This window comes from Haemaphysalis longicornis, unplaced genomic scaffold (assembly GCF_048455015.1).
Source record: "Haemaphysalis longicornis isolate Haplotype H1 unplaced genomic scaffold, Haemaphysalis longicornis Haplotype H1 scaffold_4, whole genome shotgun sequence".
NCBI lineage: Eukaryota > Metazoa > Arthropoda > Arachnida > Ixodida > Ixodidae > Haemaphysalis > Haemaphysalis longicornis.
In genome coordinates this window covers 86,835,299-86,854,754 of record NW_027526361.1, presented here as the reverse complement: position 1 = coordinate 86,854,754, position 19,456 = coordinate 86,835,299, and the positions used below count along the sequence as shown (strand labels likewise).

Genomic DNA, 19,456 nt, shown 5'->3' with positions numbered 1-19,456 from the left:
CCGAGGGGAAGAATGTGAAAGTGCGAATGCACGAGTTGAATTTGCGCGGTTCGGTAATGTACGCGAAAGAGAGATCACACACACACACACAACTACAAAGAAAGAAAGATGCATTTATTCACAGACACCTATTTTTGTTGTCGTTGTACTTGATTGCTAGAGCGGATCTCAGCTTTGAAATTTCGTGTCAGTACTCCTTTAAGCAGGTGCATTAGCCCTTCTCACGCCCGATTCTTGGCCAATCCCCCACGTGGGTATGTGTCATGTCAGCGGCCAGGCAGCGCGCGCCCATCTCCCCCCGTTGCCAAGGAAGACGAGGAGATTCCTGGCCAATCCCCCACGTGGGTATGTGCCACGTCAGCGGCCAGGCTGCGTGCATCCGCACGAGCGCGGACATCGCCGGTGGACGCAGGTTCAGGGTCGCTTAAGAAGTGCATTCGCACTTAAAACTAATGCGGATGGAATTCAACACTTTTGAATACGAATATCGTTGCTTTCGTGCGTGTACAGCTCCTAAAACAGAAGTACGAAATAACATCGGCAGTCGGTACTTAACACAGCTATTTAACTCATCTGAGTGTTCCTTGTACAAGCACTAGGTAATAAAATGGAACAAACAATCAATCAAATTCAGGGAAGCTTCCACTCATGCGCAAGACTTGAATGGCGGAGCTGTTGTCGGTGAGCATTGCCGGTCACAATTTGCCACGCACGTAGTTAAATTTCAGTATCATTGGTTTTTGCAATGTTGAGGTGCTAGGAATAGTCGTCATATGCATCGAAGAGGTCGTCTTTAGTGGTGGCATAGCCTCCTTTATACTTTCTAAAGGAGGCTATGCCACCACTATACTTTATACTTTCTAAAGTATAAAGGAGGCTATGGTGGTGGGTGCAAAGTCAACCTCAGTATTGTAGACTTCCATCACCTCTTCGTCAACGACTCGAGGCAGTGGTGGCGCGATCTGCAACTTGTTTCGGGAACGAGTGGCACACTCGTAGCCATGTCTAAAATCCATATGGCTTCTAGAGAATGCGGCGGCCGCGGTGACCTCTCCCAAGCAGGGCGTATTTTCATGTTTGGCAATACTACCGGAGTTTTTTTCTTACATGCGCGGTAGCGCTCGACAAGAGCGTTCGAGCTATTTTTTTTTCCTAGAGCCACTGCACGAGCCGGGGACTCGGCGGTCGCCGCGAGGCACGCTCTCCCGGGCGGTCACCATTTTCTCGCTCCTCGGGGTTTTTGCCATTTTTTTGCTAAAGCCACTGCGCGTTGCAAGGACGCTCGGCGGTCGCCGCGAGGCCCACTCGCACGAGCGCTCGGCAATTTTTTTCGCATTTTTTCCTAAAACGGCCAACTTACGGCTTGTAAAACAGCTCCGCTGTCACAAGATTAAAACAAGATGCCAAGGCAGTCGAAGAAAAATTTGCCTATGTTGCTTTGAAGAAATGCGTCTTTCTCAACGCGCTGTGAATGTACTGAGTGAGTACCTAATTTGACTGATCCCTCCTGCGAACGAATCGCTACGCATGGTAGTGGGTGGAGTGACTTTACTGCATGCCAACAATTAATAGTTCTTCGTTCCTCACTCATGCCACCACATTGACAAGAACCTCTTTTTCCCGCGTATAAATTTGGTGCAAGTAGCGTTCCAATTCAGGTGACATACACCAGATTTTTACACTCGTTTCGCCTAAAGTTGGCACGCGCGAGACTTTTTTTGCCTAACTTCGGCGCAGTGCAAGAATGCCAATTCCGAAGGGCATGCTCTGCGGTGAAGCTTGTAAGTTTGTAAATGATGCCGCACAGCCAACTTTTACAGCTCTATTATTTAGTGCAGAGAAATTTAGGGGCTCGCCTTGTCGTCGTAGCTCGCTCGCTCGACCCAAGCAGAGCCACACGGCGTACCGTCGTCGCGGCGTAACCCTCTCTATCAGGCGACCCCGGGCATCCGTACGAGAAGAGCCCCATAGAGAATTGTGAGCATTAAGGTCGCCTGTTAAGATGTGTGGTTCGGGCAGCTGGTCAACCAACGCGTCGAAGTCAGAGCTTGAAAGTGCAACATCAGGAGGAATGTATATGGAGCATACCGTTATCAACCTATTATATATATATCCGTAGTGCACATACTAATCACATGAAAGGCACTTCACACAACACGACACAAACACTTCAGAGAACTCTACAGACAACATATTCCCCTACATCCATCGTTTTTCCTAGGTGATGATGCCATTGTTTCCGTGAAACGTGTGTTTGAGTATTTGTCCGACGTCAAGTTTTTAAACCTCATTTCCTATCACGCATCATGAAATCTGGCCCTATACACCAGCCATGCTCATTGTCGTGTTGTGATTTTACTTTTGTTTTTGCTGATTTTACTTAGTGTTTAAGGTTCCACCCCTATCATCGACTATTGTTTTGGCGCTCTTTGCCCCAGTTGGCCTTGCGCCATAAACATCCAACGATCATCATCATCAACCTATTATATATTATTGTTCGAATTGTCACAGCCTCAAGGACAGAGTTCAGAGTGACAGGGTGGCAGGCTAAGGATTTCCGGGCAATTATATGGCCACACCGCCAGAAGAGTGTGTGCAGCCATCCCTGTCCTTTCTGAAGACCATGTAACTATACAAGAAATTTGTGTGCTTGGAATTCAAATGTGTTTCCTGAACACACATTACACTTGGCTGATTAGCATGCAGTATTTCGTATACATCATCAAGATTTTTAAGAAGGCCTCTACAGTTCCATTGAATTATGTTTTCTCTTCCCATTATTTAGTGTTAGAGCTACTGGAGTGTGGGTAGCATTTCGGCTGGCGTACCCGCAAATTTTCCCGCCATTTTTTCGCGGGGCTACCATGTTTGCCAGACCAGGACTGCCCTCTTTTGATTAGCTCGCATCATCCGTAAAGGCCGCGGATCTGTCAGCCCGTCTTTCGGGGCTGTGACTCTCGCCTTTTTGACTTGTCGGGAGGCTTTGCCAAAGCGTCGGGACGCGTTCCTTGCGGTGCACCGCAGACAAGAATGGTTCGACGTCCATTTCATCCTCGGATGTCCTCGGAGCACCTGAGGGATCAGGCTCCTTGAACCGCGGACCCTTTGGGGCGCGCTTTTCTTTGCCCGCAACCGACGAGGGTTTCAAAAACGCCTCTGATGGCGCAGGCGGTGCGGTGGGGGTGGGAGCTGCCGCTGGCTCCCCCATGTCCATCTCCGTGCCCTCGCATGTGGTTTGGGACGGTGGAGCGGAAGTGGAGGATGCAGCATCACTCCCACCGGACGTGGATGCCACCACAGCCGCTGCTGGCCCAGCGTGCGGTGCGGAGGCTGGTTGGGCTGCCCGGGGCAATCCAGAGAAGGGGGGGTGGGGGCGGGACCAAGTTTGACTCGCGGTACTGGGTCCCCGCCGAAACCAGACGCCGCTCCGCCCCCCGGCGAGCGGCGTCTGGTTTACCAAGCGTAATCATCGCAACTTTGCATCATATCTTTGAAAAAAAAAGTGCGATGATTACGTGAGTAAATACGGTACCTTAAATTTCCGGCTCTGGCAGCGCTGGCGCGTGGCCGATTGGTTTTTTCTTTGTCATTGTACCTGGTATCTGGTGTTGCTGTCCTAGATTGGCAATAAAGAAAAAAAAAGGCCCGTGGCCGAGTGGTCTGGAGCGCTAGGTATGCTGTTTTGCAAGTCGCAACTTCGAATCCCGGAGGGTACAATCTTTTCTCTTTTAGTTGATTTTTTCGTTTTCGGTCGATGTTTTCTGTACTGCACACCATTTTTGGGCCGGAAGGTTCACTGCTTCACGAGCGAGTTCGCAGAACGCGCGCTGACACTGACGCGCTAGCGAGTTCTCGTTGGCGTGCTGTTGCCATAAGCACTGACTGCTTGCAGGCAGTGGGGACAGGTCAGAATCAACAGAGCATTGGCCTGGTGCGAACACGCTTCTTACGATACAGGCATGAGCGAGGCAAGCTCCGAATATAGTGGAAAAGGGCATGACATTTGAGCGTATACGGTGACGCGGAGGGCGTTCATCCACTGCGTAGCCTCGGCTAGTGGTTGCTACGATTCAAAGCCGTCCTCGATCTTAGGCATTTTACGGCAAACATGGCAGAAGTGCGGTATGGCGATTATTAAGATATCTAGAATGCCCATCCAACGGTAGCGTCAGATGTCAAGCATGTTGTTTTACAGAACTTTATTAAGATATCTAGAATGCCCATCCAACGGTAGCGTCAGATGTCAAGCATGTTGTTTTACAGAACTAAAACCGAAACTAGTTTGACTGCTAATCTTGGAAATCGTCCTGTCATGTTGCAGCTCCTCCTGATGTCAGATTTTAGTTGGTGCGGCCGCCGCAGACCGCGCATGGTAGTTTTTTTTTCTTTCGGGCTTTAAAAAATAATTACCGACTTATCAACCGGATCAACGATGAAAGTGTGTTAATTTGAGCCAGTCTACGCAGTGCAAGCCAAAACGGGAGCTTGACAAATTCACTTCAGTGTCCCTTCAAAAGATATTTGAACGTCATCTACATGCGTCAGGCAGGAGATGGTTGGCGGCAATGCCTTTCGGAGATAGTTCATCTTAACTATAAACAAGGTGCAGCTTAAAATGCCACCTTGAGGTATACCATTCTCCTGCATGTGAATTTTTGAAAGTACCAAACCAACTCTGACACGAAATGTTCGTTCAGACAGGTAACTGAAAAGAGTATTCAGCATGTTCCCTGATATGCATTTTCAATGTCAAAAAATACCGTCATGCAATATTGGCCATGCAAGTAGGCATCTTTAATGTAGGACTCCAATGCAACCGATCGATCATTGGAGGATCGCACCGCCCTGAAGCCTGCCTGCCAGCTGTCAAGAAGAACGTTGTACTCTAAGAAGTACACGAGACTCCTGTTTATCGTCTTCTTGAGAAGTTTTTTGCACAGGCACCGCCGCAACGGTGAAGGCGATCGGTACAGCTGGCAGGAGAGGATGGGATCCTTCCCCAGGCCTTCAGGAAAACCACTACAATGGCCTTCCTCCAAGACCTTGGAAGCTGCCCCGAAAGCCATATTTTGTTGTATAGGTGTAGGCGTGTCTCAAAAGTGTCTGGGTGTAGGTGTTGTATCATGGTGTTTGTAATCGTATCTGCGCCTGGAGCTGAAGGTTTACATAAGTCCTGAGGGCGGCCCTCAAACATGAAGTGTGAATTTAGAGTTGTGAGCAGTTTTTGATTTGTCTTTATCGTGTAAGGGCTTTTTCTCTGCAGATTTTACTGCAGGTATTTGTGCAGTGTGCTAGCTGGACACGTGTTGGTGTTGTGCGAGTGCGTTAAACTGGTCTTCCAGTGTGGTTCCCCTGTTGTACTAACCAGGGGAATTCAGGTTAACACGTTTGTCCGATGTCTTTTGAGTTTTCGTATACGTGTCCAGACTTTTCGTGCGTCTGTGTAGGAGTTTATTGATGTTATGAATGAACGCCAACTATTTTGCCTCACGGCGCACACGTTTTTCTAACGCCTCTGTCCTTTTAAATGCAGAGCATTTCTTTAAATCACGATGTCACCCGGCGTTGTCGGCGTGCCTCGGCATCCGCAACAGCCGTTCCAGGTGCGCCCTCTCCCCCACTCCTCCTCTCCCGCATCACGCTACCCTCCTCGCTCTCAACAACAGGTCCGCACCCCTCCCCCTACACTATATAAAAAAATAATACTTACCGGCGCCTGGTTTCGATCCCACGACCCTGCGGGCGGAACGCAAGGTACATGGTGCTCTACCCACTGCGCCACAAAGCCGACACAGAATGGAAGGCTACGAACGCGCCTTATTTCATTGACTCATTCAAACTACGTTAAGAAGCTGCTGATACAACGCTTTCACTACCACCAACTCCCCAAACACTAAACGTTAACGCAATACACCCACCCCATATGCAACGCATTTACTCGAGTCCCCCTCGCGGGGAGATGGGCCCTTTTGAACAAAAGGTTACCCGACATGGGATACCGACGAAGGATACCCCCCGCCTTGTTCTGGGCCTCTAGCACCCGCCTAGAGTCCTCATTCCACCACGGCCTCCGCTGGTTGCGCGGGGCACCAAAGGCGTGGGGAATGGACTTTTCGGCGGCGTCGAGGATGCGCGCCGTGAGTAGTTGGGTTGCCTGCTCAACGTGTAGGTGTGTTATGGACGTGTAGTGTAGTTTAGATGAATCTGTAAATGTATTCCAGTTTGCTCTTGCTTCATTAAACCTGTTCTGGGAAGATAGACTGCTCGGACCTTTACCGTGGGGAAGTGGTCATTACCATATGGGTCAGTGCGTGCACCCCACTTAAGACATGGAAAGAGGACTGCAGATCCAATAGCCAAGTCACGGTGTGAACAAGTGTTGTGTCCTAATATGTTGGCTGTTTCTGGTTGAAAAGACATGCTCACGAGGATGCTAAGAATTTCTCAATAAGGCGACCTCGGGCATACGTGCGAGCAGAGCCCCAAAGAGAGTTATGTGCATTCAGGTAGCCTATCAGAATGAAATCGAGGATTCGACGGACGCCCGTCTGGTCGGGAATGACAATGAAGTACATAATAAAGAATACGCCGAGCACAAGAGAAAATAAAACAATTACGTTGCGGCACCCCGAAAAAGGCCCCCGTTCGGGGTGCCGAAACGTTATTGTTTTATTTTCTCTTGTGCTCGGCGTATTCTTTATTATGTACTTCAAAGCCTATCAGAATGAAAGGTTCCGGTAACTGATCTATCAGACCCTCGAAATCCGAGCTCGAGAGCTGGAAGTCAGGAGGGCTGTAAAGAGGACGTTGTGTTATAAGCCTATTGAAAATTATCGTTCGAATGGCAACAGCCTTTAGGATGGTCTGTAGATGGACAGTGTGGCACGCCAAGGATTTCCGGGCAATGATGGCCACCCCGCCTGAGGATGTGCCACCACGTCTGTCCCTCCTAAATACCATGTAACTATTCCGAAAATTTGTGTGCGTGGAGTTGAAATGGGTTTCTTGGAGACACATCACACCTGGCTGATTGGAATGCAGTAACTCATAGACATCAGGATTTTTAAGAAGGCCTCTGCAGTTCCATTGCATGATATTTTCTATTCCCATTATTGAAGTTTAGAGCTACTAGAGTGTGTGCGTGTTTATGTGTCGGCTTTCGGGGCTGGAACTCTTAGAAGGGGTTTTTTTATTTTCTCTACTGACCTGGAGGCTGGACGCCGGAGCCCGTTCCTTCTGCTGTGGTGCATGTCGGAACGGCTCGACGTCCATGTCGTCATCTGCAGGCAAGGGGGTGCCCAGCGGACTGGGCCCCCTAGACTCTATTCGAATATATAGTTCCAGTGTTCGGTATCCGTAACTAAAAAGAAATGACCCCTCCCCTCCATGGAATTTTTTATTATCGTTTGAGGCTGTTTGTTTAATGCACTTTCCAAACAGTGGAAACAAACTTCACCAGGTAGTTGATGTGAGATTATAGTTGACCATGTTCCCTCACTCTCTGGATGTTTCTAGTTGCCCTACAAAAGCATCTGAACAAGGAGCGCATGGCACAAGCACTGGGCATCAAGTGCTGTTTACCAACAGAAGGCACCGTCCCAGTGGGAAATTACGCGAGTTTACTACGCCTGTGCTTGCATGCATATTGTCACGTAGCCAAAGACGACGCAGTTGTCTTGAACGAAAGACAAGTTTATTGCAGCGAACTTGTGCTTCCCTAACAACTAAGAGAAAACACAGGTGGCGAAGCAGCAGTCAACAAAGTGACGTGCGCAGGCGAGTGTCGGCGAATCGAATACCACTGCGTCCGCTTTGTGGGCATTTATCTCTAGGCGCGAGTGTTTCTCGAACCGTCGAATTAAACCCAGAACACTGTAGATCAAAGAAGATTATTCTAGGCTGGTGAAGTTAGTTCGAAACACCTTCCATATCAAAGCACATAACACATGCGGCATAAAAAATAAAGACTGCAACACGCGCTTCACTTGGCCCGGTTGGCAAATATAAACCATAAGCAAACCTAATGAATGGTTCGCGGCATTACTCCCCCTCTAAGAGTGCATTGACCCGATGCTAAAATAAAAGACAGTCCTAACAAATAACAAAAAGAAAGTTCGTCATCTTGCACAGTAAGGTTTCATGCGAATTCCATGGACGACTTCAGGCCGCGTGTGTCGTCGTGATGTTCCGAAATCACCATCAGGGAGCACCTCGTAGGTAAGTACCCAACACTTAGAATGCGGTAGGTTTCGAAATAACTATCGCAGAACCTTCTCGGTGAGTCCACGTCGTCGGATGGGAGTCCAAACCCACACACGATCCCCTGAGCGGTACTCGGCGTCGGAGGTTGTAGGGTCCGGAAGCCACCAGCTGCTGGTCCGTTGTGCGAACTCAAGTGAACTGGTGGGCCTCCTCCGCACGGTGAGGGTATCCTTGGACGTTGGCGTTGAGGTCGTCGTATTCTACGTGCGGAAGCATGGTGTCAAGCATCGTATTAGGCCGTCTTCTGTCGGTGTCACCTGCGTAGTTTCCTGGATAGCCATGTTGCACGCAAACATTACATATGGAAGGACTTCGTCCCAAGTCTTATGTTCAACGTCGACGTAGATAGGCAGCATACCAACGATCGTCTTGTTCAGACGTTCCGTTAGCCCGTTCGTTTGGGGGTGGTACGCCGTCATTCTTCGGTGATCCGTGTTGCTGCAGCGTAAGATCCTCGCATAAGCTCCGCAGTGAAGGGCGTTCCGCGGTCCGTGATTATGACTTCAGGGGATCCATGTCGGAGCACAACTTGGTTTATGAAGAACTTCACGACTTCTTGAGCAGTCCCCTTCAGAAGAGCAGCAGTCTCTGCGTAGGGCGTCATGTAGCCTGTCGCTACGACAATCCACTTGTTCTAAGATCATGACGAAATGTAGAGGGCGCTACATGCCATTCATGCTATATATTGTTGTGACAAATAAAGGTGTGCGTCATTCATTCTGCTAACACTGCTCCAGGCTACAGTCACTGGTGCTTGCGCGGCTATCGCAGCCGTCAGCACACATTCCCAAAACAAGCACACAAAAGCTTGTTCTCCTTCCCATCAGCAGCTGTGCTGGGCTGTACCCGGTGACGCCTGCTGTGTCTCTGTACGACAAGAGCGGCAGAAAAGGGTCGTCTGCTTTTGCGAACAATTCTTTGAACGTTCGCACCATCCTTTCAACTTCCCCGTTTGACTGCGGGTAGCTTGGACTTGACGTTAGGTGCTGAAAGCCGTAGTGTTTCCCAAAACTGTGAAGGCATGCGATGTGAACTGAGGTCCATTATCGCTTCGCACTACTGCGGGAATGCCAAAACGAGCGAAAATGCTTTTGACTGCATCGATGACTGCACAAGAGTTCGTGCTCCGCAAGTAGATGACTTCGGGGTAGCGAAAACGATAATCCACTACGAGTAGGTAGTCGTGTCCCTTGAAAGAAAACAAGTCTATGCCTATACCTTCTGCCATGGTTGCTCTGGAGTCTGGGTCACCACCATCGGCTGACTTCGTTGTACACGTGTGACGGCACACTGTCTACAGCGGTTGACTCTGTCTCGTAGCTGCTGCGAAAGTCCGTACCATCACACGGAATCCTGGGCTCTCAGGCGACATCGGTTAATTCCTTGGTGGCCTTCATGGATAAGTTCAAGTGTATCCTGTTGCAGTGAAGCCGGGATGACGAAGCGATTACCTTTCAGCAGTATGCCGTTGTGCAGAGAGAAATCACCTCGATGACTCCAGTGCTTCTTGACATGTTCTGGAAGCCGGTCTCGACGAGGCCAGCCTCGGGTGCAGTACTTGACGAGCAAGTTGCGTTCACCATCCAGTTCTTGATGCCTGCGAACATCATCAACAGAGACCAGCTTCGTGCCTGTTACGGTAGCAACTTAGAGATCTAGAAACTGTTCTATGACATCAACTTGACTGATCGATGGCTTCTCCTCCGGAGCCCTCGAAAGAGTGTCTGCAGTTGCCAGTAGTTTGCCCGGAACGTAGACCACGCGGAATTGGTAGCGCATAAGTTTGATGCGAAATCGTTGAATGCGCGGGGCCATCGTGTCCAAGTCTGAGTTCCCCAGCAATGTTACCAGGGGCTGGTGGTCGGTTTCTACCGTGAAGTTCATGCAACGAACGTACTGGTCAAAACGGTGCACCGCCCATGCTACCGCTAGCGCCTCTTATTCTGTTTGGCTGTAGCGCTGTTCCGCTTCTGTTAGTGACCGTGACGCAAATGCTACAGCGCGTTGCTCTCCCGATGGCTGTTCCTGCAGAAGAACAGTTCCCAGACCGAATGAGCTTGCGTCGCAAGGTACGATGGTATTGCGAGCAGGGTGGTACTTCGCAACGCACAGGCCTGAGGTGAGCATTGCGTTTACCTGATTAAAGGCAGCCTCCTGAGGTGGTCCCCATTGCCACGAATTTCGCTCGCCTAAGAAGGCGCGAATAGGGGCTGTTACCTGCGAAAGGTTGGGCTGGAAGCGACCGATATGATTGGCCATGCCGAGAAAGCGCCTGACACCGGCAACGTCGTTGGGTGCTTCCAAGTTGCTCGAGTTTTCCGGGACTTGGCGAAATACCGTTGCCGTCTATGACAACACCCAGAAACTCCACTCGGGCTTGACCAAAGCAGCATTTTGCCTTGTTGAGCTTCACGCCGGCTTTCCTCAGCCGTTCAAGAACCTCGCATTGTTCTCCTGCTTTTGAGAACACTTTTGCGTCTCCAAGTTGCCGAGTACCCATTCGACCGTTGGAAGCACGTGCCTTTCGCGGAGAACCTCTTTGTTAAGCTTCGTTAGGTCTACGCATATTCGGTATCCGCCCGATGCCTTCGATACTGCGACAAGTCCGGCACACCATGGTGTCGGCTTCGTAATGCGCCTTATAACGCCTTGCTTTTCCATCTGGTCCAGCTCCTGCTTTACCGTGTTGTACAGAGGGATGGGAATTCTGCGAGGTACACTAAGAGCGAATGGTTTTGCATTTGGCTTGAGTCGAATTGTGTACTCGTCCCGTATACTGTACCTAGCCTTTCAAAGATATCCTGGCCCGGGGCTGAGTCACTTGCAGAGCAAGCTTGTTTTTTACCTCACTCGGCGGCATCGATGAACTTAACGACACCCAATGCGAGGATAGCAGGGTAGCCTAGAAGAGGAGTAGTCTGTGAAATGACAAACACTGGCTGCACGCAGCTGCGGCCCTTCCACTCCAATGTAGCTGTGAATTGGCCATATACCTTCAAAGGATGATTCCCTGGACCACTGAAATGACCCTCCGGTTTTTCGAGTTGCGAAGGTACCCCGGGAAAAGTGCTTGGAACAACAGTAACTTCTGCTCCCGAGTCGACCTTGAACTCGAGCGGTACACCGTTCACTTGAACACGAACAAACTTGGCTTTCGCCTTGCGACTGGTGTTCACGGCATGAATCTCGATAGCGTGCGACTGCCTGCTTTGTGAACGTTGTTTAGCTAAGCAAACACCTTCAAAATGTCCTTTCTTTTTGCAAAACTTGCAAACGGCTCTTTTGGCGGGGCGAAATTCCCTTGGATGCGCATCTCGTCCGCAGAAATGACACGATCCGTGCGCGGCGGCGGGGGGCGTTTCCCTTGATCCTTGCGCTTGATTACGTGACTGCCTTGGCGCTGGCCTGTATTTTGCTGCATCAACGGAGATTGGTGCCGATAACTGGGTTTCGCGTTGTCATTTTTCTCGTTCCGCATCTTCGTGCAGTCGCACATGCATGAGCGCTTAGTGAAGCGATAAGTCGGGTGTGCGGCATAGCTGTTCCGATAACCTGCTGTCCAACAAACCGACGATAAATCGACCCCGAACAAGCCTGTCTTCGACGGACGCTGAGCCGTAGCTGCATTTCTTTACCATGTTTCGCAATGCGAAATAAAAAGCATCCACTCTTTCTTCTGCTTGCTGCGTCCGCTTGTGAAAACGATAACTTTCATGAACTTCATTGCCGGGGTGCACGAAATACGAACTTGTTTTTTTTCACAACGCTGTATGCCTGACTTTCTTCGGCAGATAAGTTCAAAGATGCTAGAACGCGTCCAGCCTGAGTACCCATGCAGTATAAAGAAGTGTTCGTACCCGGACCTCGTCTGTAGTTTGGTGCAGTCCTGTAGCGAACCCATAGTCCTCGAACCGCTCAAGCCAGGTAGGCAACGCACTTGGGTCGGCGAAGTCGAAGCTCGGTGGCGGATGTAGTCCAGGTATCCCAGCAAATGCGGCCTCTGACTTGCTTGCCATCGCACGAAGCTATAGTTCATATCACAAGCTAGCTGCAGCACTGTGGAGGCTACATTGTTATCAATAGTGCGCCTACTGAGGGCACCTAATCAGCCGTGAAGGGGGTCCTGAGAGGACACTCCCTTTTCCCCTCTCGGCAAGTGGCACCGCATGGCCCGGGCGCCTTTTGTCGCTTCCTTCGCGGTGAGTTAGGCGCGCTGAGGGGGGACAACAATGTAGCCTCCACAGTGCTGCAGCTAGCTTGTGATATGAACTATAGAAGCGGCAGTGGCGACCGTACTCAGCTATCCCACTTCTGACACCATGTAGGGGAATGTGTGCTGACGGCTGCGATAGCCGCGCAAGCACCAGTGACTGGAGCCTGGAGCAGTGCTAGCAGAACGAATGATGCACACCTTTATTTGTCACAATATATAGCATGAATGACATGTAGCACCCTCTACAGGAAACGGGCCCACGAGGTCCATTCTAATCTGTTGGAAGGGCCTTGATGGGACGGCGATCGGCTGCAGGAGTCCGGCGGGTCTCATCGGCGGCGTTTTTCGACGCTGGCAGTCATGACTGCTCCGAACGTAGTGAGTGGCGTCGGATCTAAGGCGGGGCCAGTAGTACTTTGCCTATATTTTTCCAATAGTGCGAGCTGTGCCAAATGTCCGGAAGACGGGTCGTCATGGCACGCTTCCAAAATTTCGTCATGAAGGTCTGCAGGGATGACAAGAAGATAATTCGTTCTCATTCTGGGGCGAAAATTCTTCTCGAGGACGGAGGTTTTCAAGCTGAATGCTGGTAAGTTGCATTTGAAGGCCCTAGCCACAGCGACGTTGCGTCCTTCGAGGTAGTCTATCATGACGCATAAGTCGGGGTCAGCATGCTGCTGGGCGGCTAGGTCGCTCTCCGTCACGACTCCGACGAACGCGCTTGTCTTCATCGTAGTCCTTTGGTGCTGGGTCGACGGGTGCGCGAGACAGGCAGTCGGCGTCGGAGCGTTTCCTGCCGGATTTATAGATGACTGTAACATCAAACTCTTGCAGGCGCAAACTCCACTGCCCAAGACGTCCAGAGGGGTCCTTCAAATTGGCGAGCCAACACAGGGCATGGTGGTCTGTCACAACCTTGAATGGTCTACCATACATGTGTGGGCGAAATTTTGAAAAGGCCCATATAATAGCGAGGCACTCTTTCTCAGAGGATGAGTAGTTTTTTTCCTCCTTCGACAGATAACGGCTGGCAAAGGCGGTTACTTTTTCGCAACCGTTTTGTTTTTGGACAAGGACGGCACTCAAGCCTATATCACTGGCGTCCGTCTGCATTTCCGTTTTGGCGTTTTCATCGAAATGAGCGAGCACGGGCAGGTTTTGCAGGTGTTGTTGCAACTCGCAAAATGCTTTTTCTTGAGCATTTTTCCAGCTAAAAGGGATACTATCTTTCGTCAAGCGTGCGAGTGGCTCTGCAAGGCGTGTGAAGTTTGCAACGAAGCGCCGGTAGTATGCGCAGAGTCCGAGAAGTCTTCGCATGCCCTTCTTGTCTTTTGGTCTTGGGAAGTTCGCTACGGCTGACGTTTTCGCCGGGTCATGCAGGACTCCCGCGGCATTGACGACATGGCTCCAAAACTTGAGTTCCTTCTACACAAAGTGGCACATTTCAGGCTTCAGCATTAACCCCGACGTGCGAATATAGCCCCGATTAAAGACTCCAGTTGTGTTAAAGTAGCAAGTCTGGACTAATGGGCCAGCCCCCGTCATGCGACACTTGTGACCAACAGAGGATTTCATTGTCTGCCATAGTTCCCACCTGCAGTCCCCCTTCCCTCACGAGAATGGCGCAATCCATGGCCATTTGGCTGGTGAGGCTATGATGTGATGACAAATGTGGAAATCTTCGCTCGAAGCACGGTGCCATTGTAGGACGAAACAGGCTCTCTCCCTGTGCTCCCCACCACCTCTGGGTACAACAATGCTTAATAATGATCAGAAAAACTTGGCCTGGACCTCTCTGACCTAGTAGGAGCGAGTGTCTGTGCTTGCACCTATCCGGGTCCTTCTCCTTCCCGGCAGTGGTTGTGCTCCATCTGCTCGAGTCTCTCCTGCTGCAGGCGATGAGTGAGGGCCTTGGGGCACAAGAGACACTGGAAGGGCCTCTCGCTTGTGTGGGTGCACACGTGGCTGTCCAGGCTGTTATTGTGGGCGAAGGCTGCGGGGCGCTGGTGGCAGTGGTAGCTCGCCCGTGTGAATGCACCAGTGCCTGTGCAGCTTGCTCGAAAACGGTGTCACGTAGTCGCACTGGTGACACCGCGAAAACCGACGACCGGGGCTGTGCTGTACGCTGCAACCACCTGGGGAGGGAAAAGAGGGAGCATGTAACAGGGAGGTAGAGGAAAACACCGAGTGCCTTTGTTTTGGCAAATGTTGTAGCAGTGCACCAACAGCGAGGCAAAAGAAAAAGAACCAGCATGAAAGAGGAGGGAGCGTCTCTGTTGGTGCCACCCAAGCAAGCCGGTCTGCACCGTCCTAACGTGCCTGGGCATTGCCTAGCAATGCAAACAAGCCCTCTTTCTTGCTGGCTCGGGAGTTTTTCACTCAGGAGGCTTTGAATCACAGTTTGTTCAAGAAAGGCTCATCCAGTGTTCTCGCACTTAATTTTCTCTGATGTGTGTCGCTCTATGTGCTCAAAAGCTGCATGGTTCATGCGAACGCAAAAATTTTCGAAATTCTACAGGTTTTCTTGCCACACCACTGGTGTCCCAAAATGCAACCTTTGCAAGTGGGCACCCAATCCGACAGAACTTTCCCAAGCAAGTTCACTTCACCTCATTGAGCTGTTCCTGCCTCAGCCTCTTCGCCCTTCTTCCACATACAAGCACCCAGCAAATTACAACTAAAACAATTTGAAAGACTAAGAAAGAACTGTTGTGAAAAAACTTGGGCCAGGATGGCTGCTCTACTAGTTCCACTATACTGATAATTTCCGCAGTGTCACCAAGTTTGGAGTACATAACATTCCCAGCTATCAAGTTATCCAACAGCCTAGGATGACAGCAAGTACCAGAAAAGAAAAGAGCTGTCACCTCCAAAAGCACTGCTTCTAAACTGCAAAGCAGGCGGTACAATGAAGTTAAAACAGTAATTTTTAGGCAATTTTGTGGTTTGATTGTTGACCTAAACACTTAAAACCTGAAAAATGAATACCACATTCATTCAGTTATAGTTTTATTGCTTTTTCAAAGATATCACAGACAGTAGGGAAGTGTCATGACAATTGAAAGTTGTCCCACAGTTGCAACAAAGCATGGTGTGCATGAAGTTGTCACTAAACACAACCTCGAATATTCAGTTCGTACTTTTCTCCTCGTATGGTCTTAACAATGAGGAATGGCACAATAGGGTCCGAATACAGGAATACATTCTGTAAGTTATAAAAATTTAGTATGGCATGCGTTTTCTCTCCCACATGGCCCTGCAGTAGCATGCAGGCATAATTTCCTTGCAAAAGAGTCAACTTTGAACACTGTACAATCTTCACGGCGAAGTGTGTACTATTCCGTGTAAACAACGCACGATAAGCCTCGTGAAAAACTCGGAAGATAATGCAGGTGCCCGGTGTCACTCTTTAAACTGGCCCGTTCCGCAGTAAACTTTAATGTGCGTATTTTTTTCGGTGCTGTGTGCACTTCCAAGCATGTCAGATGCAGAAGATCGGTCGGCTCCAAGCACGACAGCTTGCACTTGCATAAACCAGAACAAGCGTTTATCACGATTCATAAAAATGGAACATTTTCAAACCAGAAGAACCTGCACTGACCAACCAAAATACTTAACAAAACGCTTTATATTTCAAGTTTCATTTGAGGAGCTGTGCATTTCACTTTCATACGTTGCACGTTGCAACTTAGATATCTTTTAGAGAAGAAAGCCGGCTGAAGTTCAAGGCCCGCAGGGCAGTATTATGCAGCCCCAACGAGGACATCAGAACCGCCCCTACACTTGTCACTTCCTATCTGAATGCCAAGATGTCAGTTTCGGCCTCAAATGGGGTTAGAAAGGAACAATTTTGCAGACTTTTTCTCTTTTGCCTGCAAAGACCCAGCTCCCACCTCCCGATTTGCCGTGTGCCCCCTCGTATTGTAACGTATTGTAACACGGATTGTAACAAAGACCGCGTCTTTGCACTAAAGATGGCCTGTCAATAAACACTTCGAAACCCATGCTATAACTGCCACCAAAGTTCTAAATGCCTGTATGAAGCACATGGGCATGGTGTGCCACAAGTATCCTTGTTCTGGCCCCTTTGCAATGTGGGCAGGTGCACATACACAACATTAAGCCCCCGGCCTTCCACAATCCTTGTCCGAGTCGCTAAAGCAAGTGTGTGTGCTGAAACGTTGGCAACAATCGTGCTTTTACCTTGTTCAAAGTTTTCTTTTCTTATATATATATACTGTGGTGAGTGTGCAAAGAAAGTAAGGCATTTATTTTCAATTAAAAAACACTGCGAGTACAATGTTGACGCGAAAGTGTGTTTTCAGATTTAGTGGTTCGGAAGAGTTTTGGCTATGTAAACCTCTCCTTCAAGAATTCCTTGGAAGTGCGGCCGGAAAGCTGAATATAGGGACAGACGGACAATCATACAGACTAACCAATCAAAATTTTAAGTAGCCCAAGAAAGACTATCGTTTTTTCAAAAGCCCGTTAATTAGGGTAATCAGATGTCCCGTTTCGGCCAGTAAAGTCCCGTTTTTTAGGTACGCTTGTGCCGTCCAGTCTTTTTGTACTAACAAACAATCATTTCTCGTTTTCGCAGAACTGCATAGCATAGAGTTAATACTACTGTTGCATAGTTTCGAAATTGGCGCTCAGCGATTTGAAACAAACATAGAAACTGCGCCGACGCGCTCGAAGTATATTTTGCAACAATGACCTTAAGTACTTTAAAATATTTACCAGGAAAGTAAGTTTAGATCTGTGCTTGCCCACTAACGATTTTTCTCTTGCGAAGACCCGCATATTTTTTAAGCCACTAGCTATAGCACACCCGCAGCAACTCGGTTGGCAACATTGTGTAACATTTTTTAATAAATGGTGGATGTATTTGCAAGCTCAACGAGTATCTTCGCAATGAGTAATTGTTTGGCAGCAGAGTTTCTTTGTCGAATTTGTAGAACGTGTATTTCTCTCGCACCCGGAGGCCGTAGCAACATCGGCCAGCAGATCAGAACTGAGACGCACAGAAATGCGGACGAGTCCAAGAGCCTTGAGTGACCGTTTTATCGTTTTTCGTTCAAAACTCTGATTATGGCACTATTCGCCTACCACACCGTGAGGCACAGGCAGACATTTCGTTGTAATGACTGCACATTCGAACAAGTGCAAAGCTACAGTCTGCAATGTCTTGACGCCACTGTCATTGGAAGAAGTGACAAGTCTGAACACGTATGCATACGCCACGCTGAGTGCAGATACCTCGAACAGAAAAGAGCACGAGGTGTTTACTGTGGTGGTGAGGTTCTTCGATCCAGTAAGCGGAGTACAAACAAAAGCGCTGGAGTTCTCTTCTCTCAGCGGCGAAACACCCGACCTTCAATCTTTGTATCTCAATAGTTATGCAGAAGCATTGTATCGCAGACCCAGGTAGTGGGCCTTTCCTCAGACAACACGAACGCAAACTTCAAAGGTGCCAAGTGATTGGGACAGGACAATATGTGGAGAAAGCTGGAGAGCTCTGTGAAGGAACGCTGTTGCCGTTAGCTGTGGTGCCCACATTGTCCACAAATGCCTAAAGTCATGGGTGGACTGCTGGCCCTTCGACATGGACAGCTTCGCCGTAAAGGTTTACTAACTAGTACTTCACATATGCACCGTGAGAGTGGAAGAACTTGGGGTGTTCTTTGTGTTTGGTGGCATAGAAAGACGAATTTCCTGTCACTTGGACAGCACTTGAGCAAAGTCTGCAAGTATTTGAAGGGCTGTGTTTCTATTTTCTCTCGCAGGAAAAGTGACCAGCAGTGCTGAAACAATTCGAACACCGAAGCACTCAGCTGTAGCTTCTATTTTCTAGGATCCAGGCAAACATGTTCTAAACAACAGTGGCCCTGAAAATACTGACATTTCTGCTACAGGAACAGCCTTGTACATAGCAACTCTAAGAGACGTGCTTGTGGCCAGGAAACAAGCTGTTTGTGTGAACAAATCTGAAACGTCATTTTGGGAAACTTGTTAAAGCTGCTAGCACCAAAGAAAATGATTTTATTAAAGTGGTGTGAGGCTACTCTGGAGCCTGTATAGAATATCGTGACGAATGGCAGGACAGCTTTGGAGCTACTGCTAACCTGAAACTGGGTACTGCTCACGATAGAATGGCAGAAGATTCAAAGCAGCCCCAAAGAATTGCTGTCATTTCTCGAGCTTACAACAAAAGACGACTTTGAAGTGGCATTATTTCACTAGTGGTCCCTTGCTTAGCAAAGCATTGAAAGAAAACTAGAAGATTGTAACTCTATCTGGGCTCCGATAGATGGGTACAAGCCTATAAATTGAAAACAGCGGATGTATGCTGCGCTTAGATTTTCTGCAACATGGAACTGGCCCTGTGTTTTTCTGGAACTACGGCTCCAGTGGAGCTCATTTTTTTATTGTTAACTCGACATGGACATCTGAGAAGTCTCCTGTTGTATCAACAATGCGTGCTTTTTTACTTGTGCAGCTGAACTTTCCGTACAAGTGCAGAGAATTCTACAACTGAGTCTTGCGGGATAAAGTCCTGCTTACAAAGATTCAGTCGCCGGCAAGATACACCAACGAAGACCCGAAGCAGGACCTTCAAAATAAATGCATGAGTGGGATTGTTCCCCCGGCCTGTGAAGGCTTAGTGCAAAATATAAGATTTTCAATGAGAGCAAATGTTGCGTTAAATTTTTTCTCCCAATCTGAAATCTCATCTTTTGTACCCCTCCCCCCACCTCTGTTGGTGTGTCCTGTTTCCCGTTTGCCACCAACAGAAATACGATCACCCACCCGTTAATTCGAATGCACGTAGGTTCCACCATGGATAATTCAAACTACGTCCCACTGCGCCAGCTTGTTGGTACCTGGTCAAAGAAACACAGCTGCTGCCTTATACAAGTGTGCGCCAGGTGGGGAACAGAGAGCACAACCTAGAGAAAAGGTAAATCCGGGGTATCCAAA

General features: G+C 49.0%; 1 long non-coding RNA gene across 1 annotated transcript in view; it reads right to left on the bottom strand.

Moving 5' to 3' along the window:
- Positions 1-12,679: 12,679 nt before the first annotated feature.
- LOC144178975 (uncharacterized) overlaps positions 12,680-19,456 on the bottom strand; it is a 120,317-nt gene continuing 113,540 nt past the window's right edge. The window contains exon 4 of the long non-coding RNA XR_013324120.1: positions 12,680-14,610. This is a non-coding gene — a long non-coding RNA (uncharacterized LOC144178975). The remainder of the gene's footprint in view (positions 14,611-19,456) is intronic.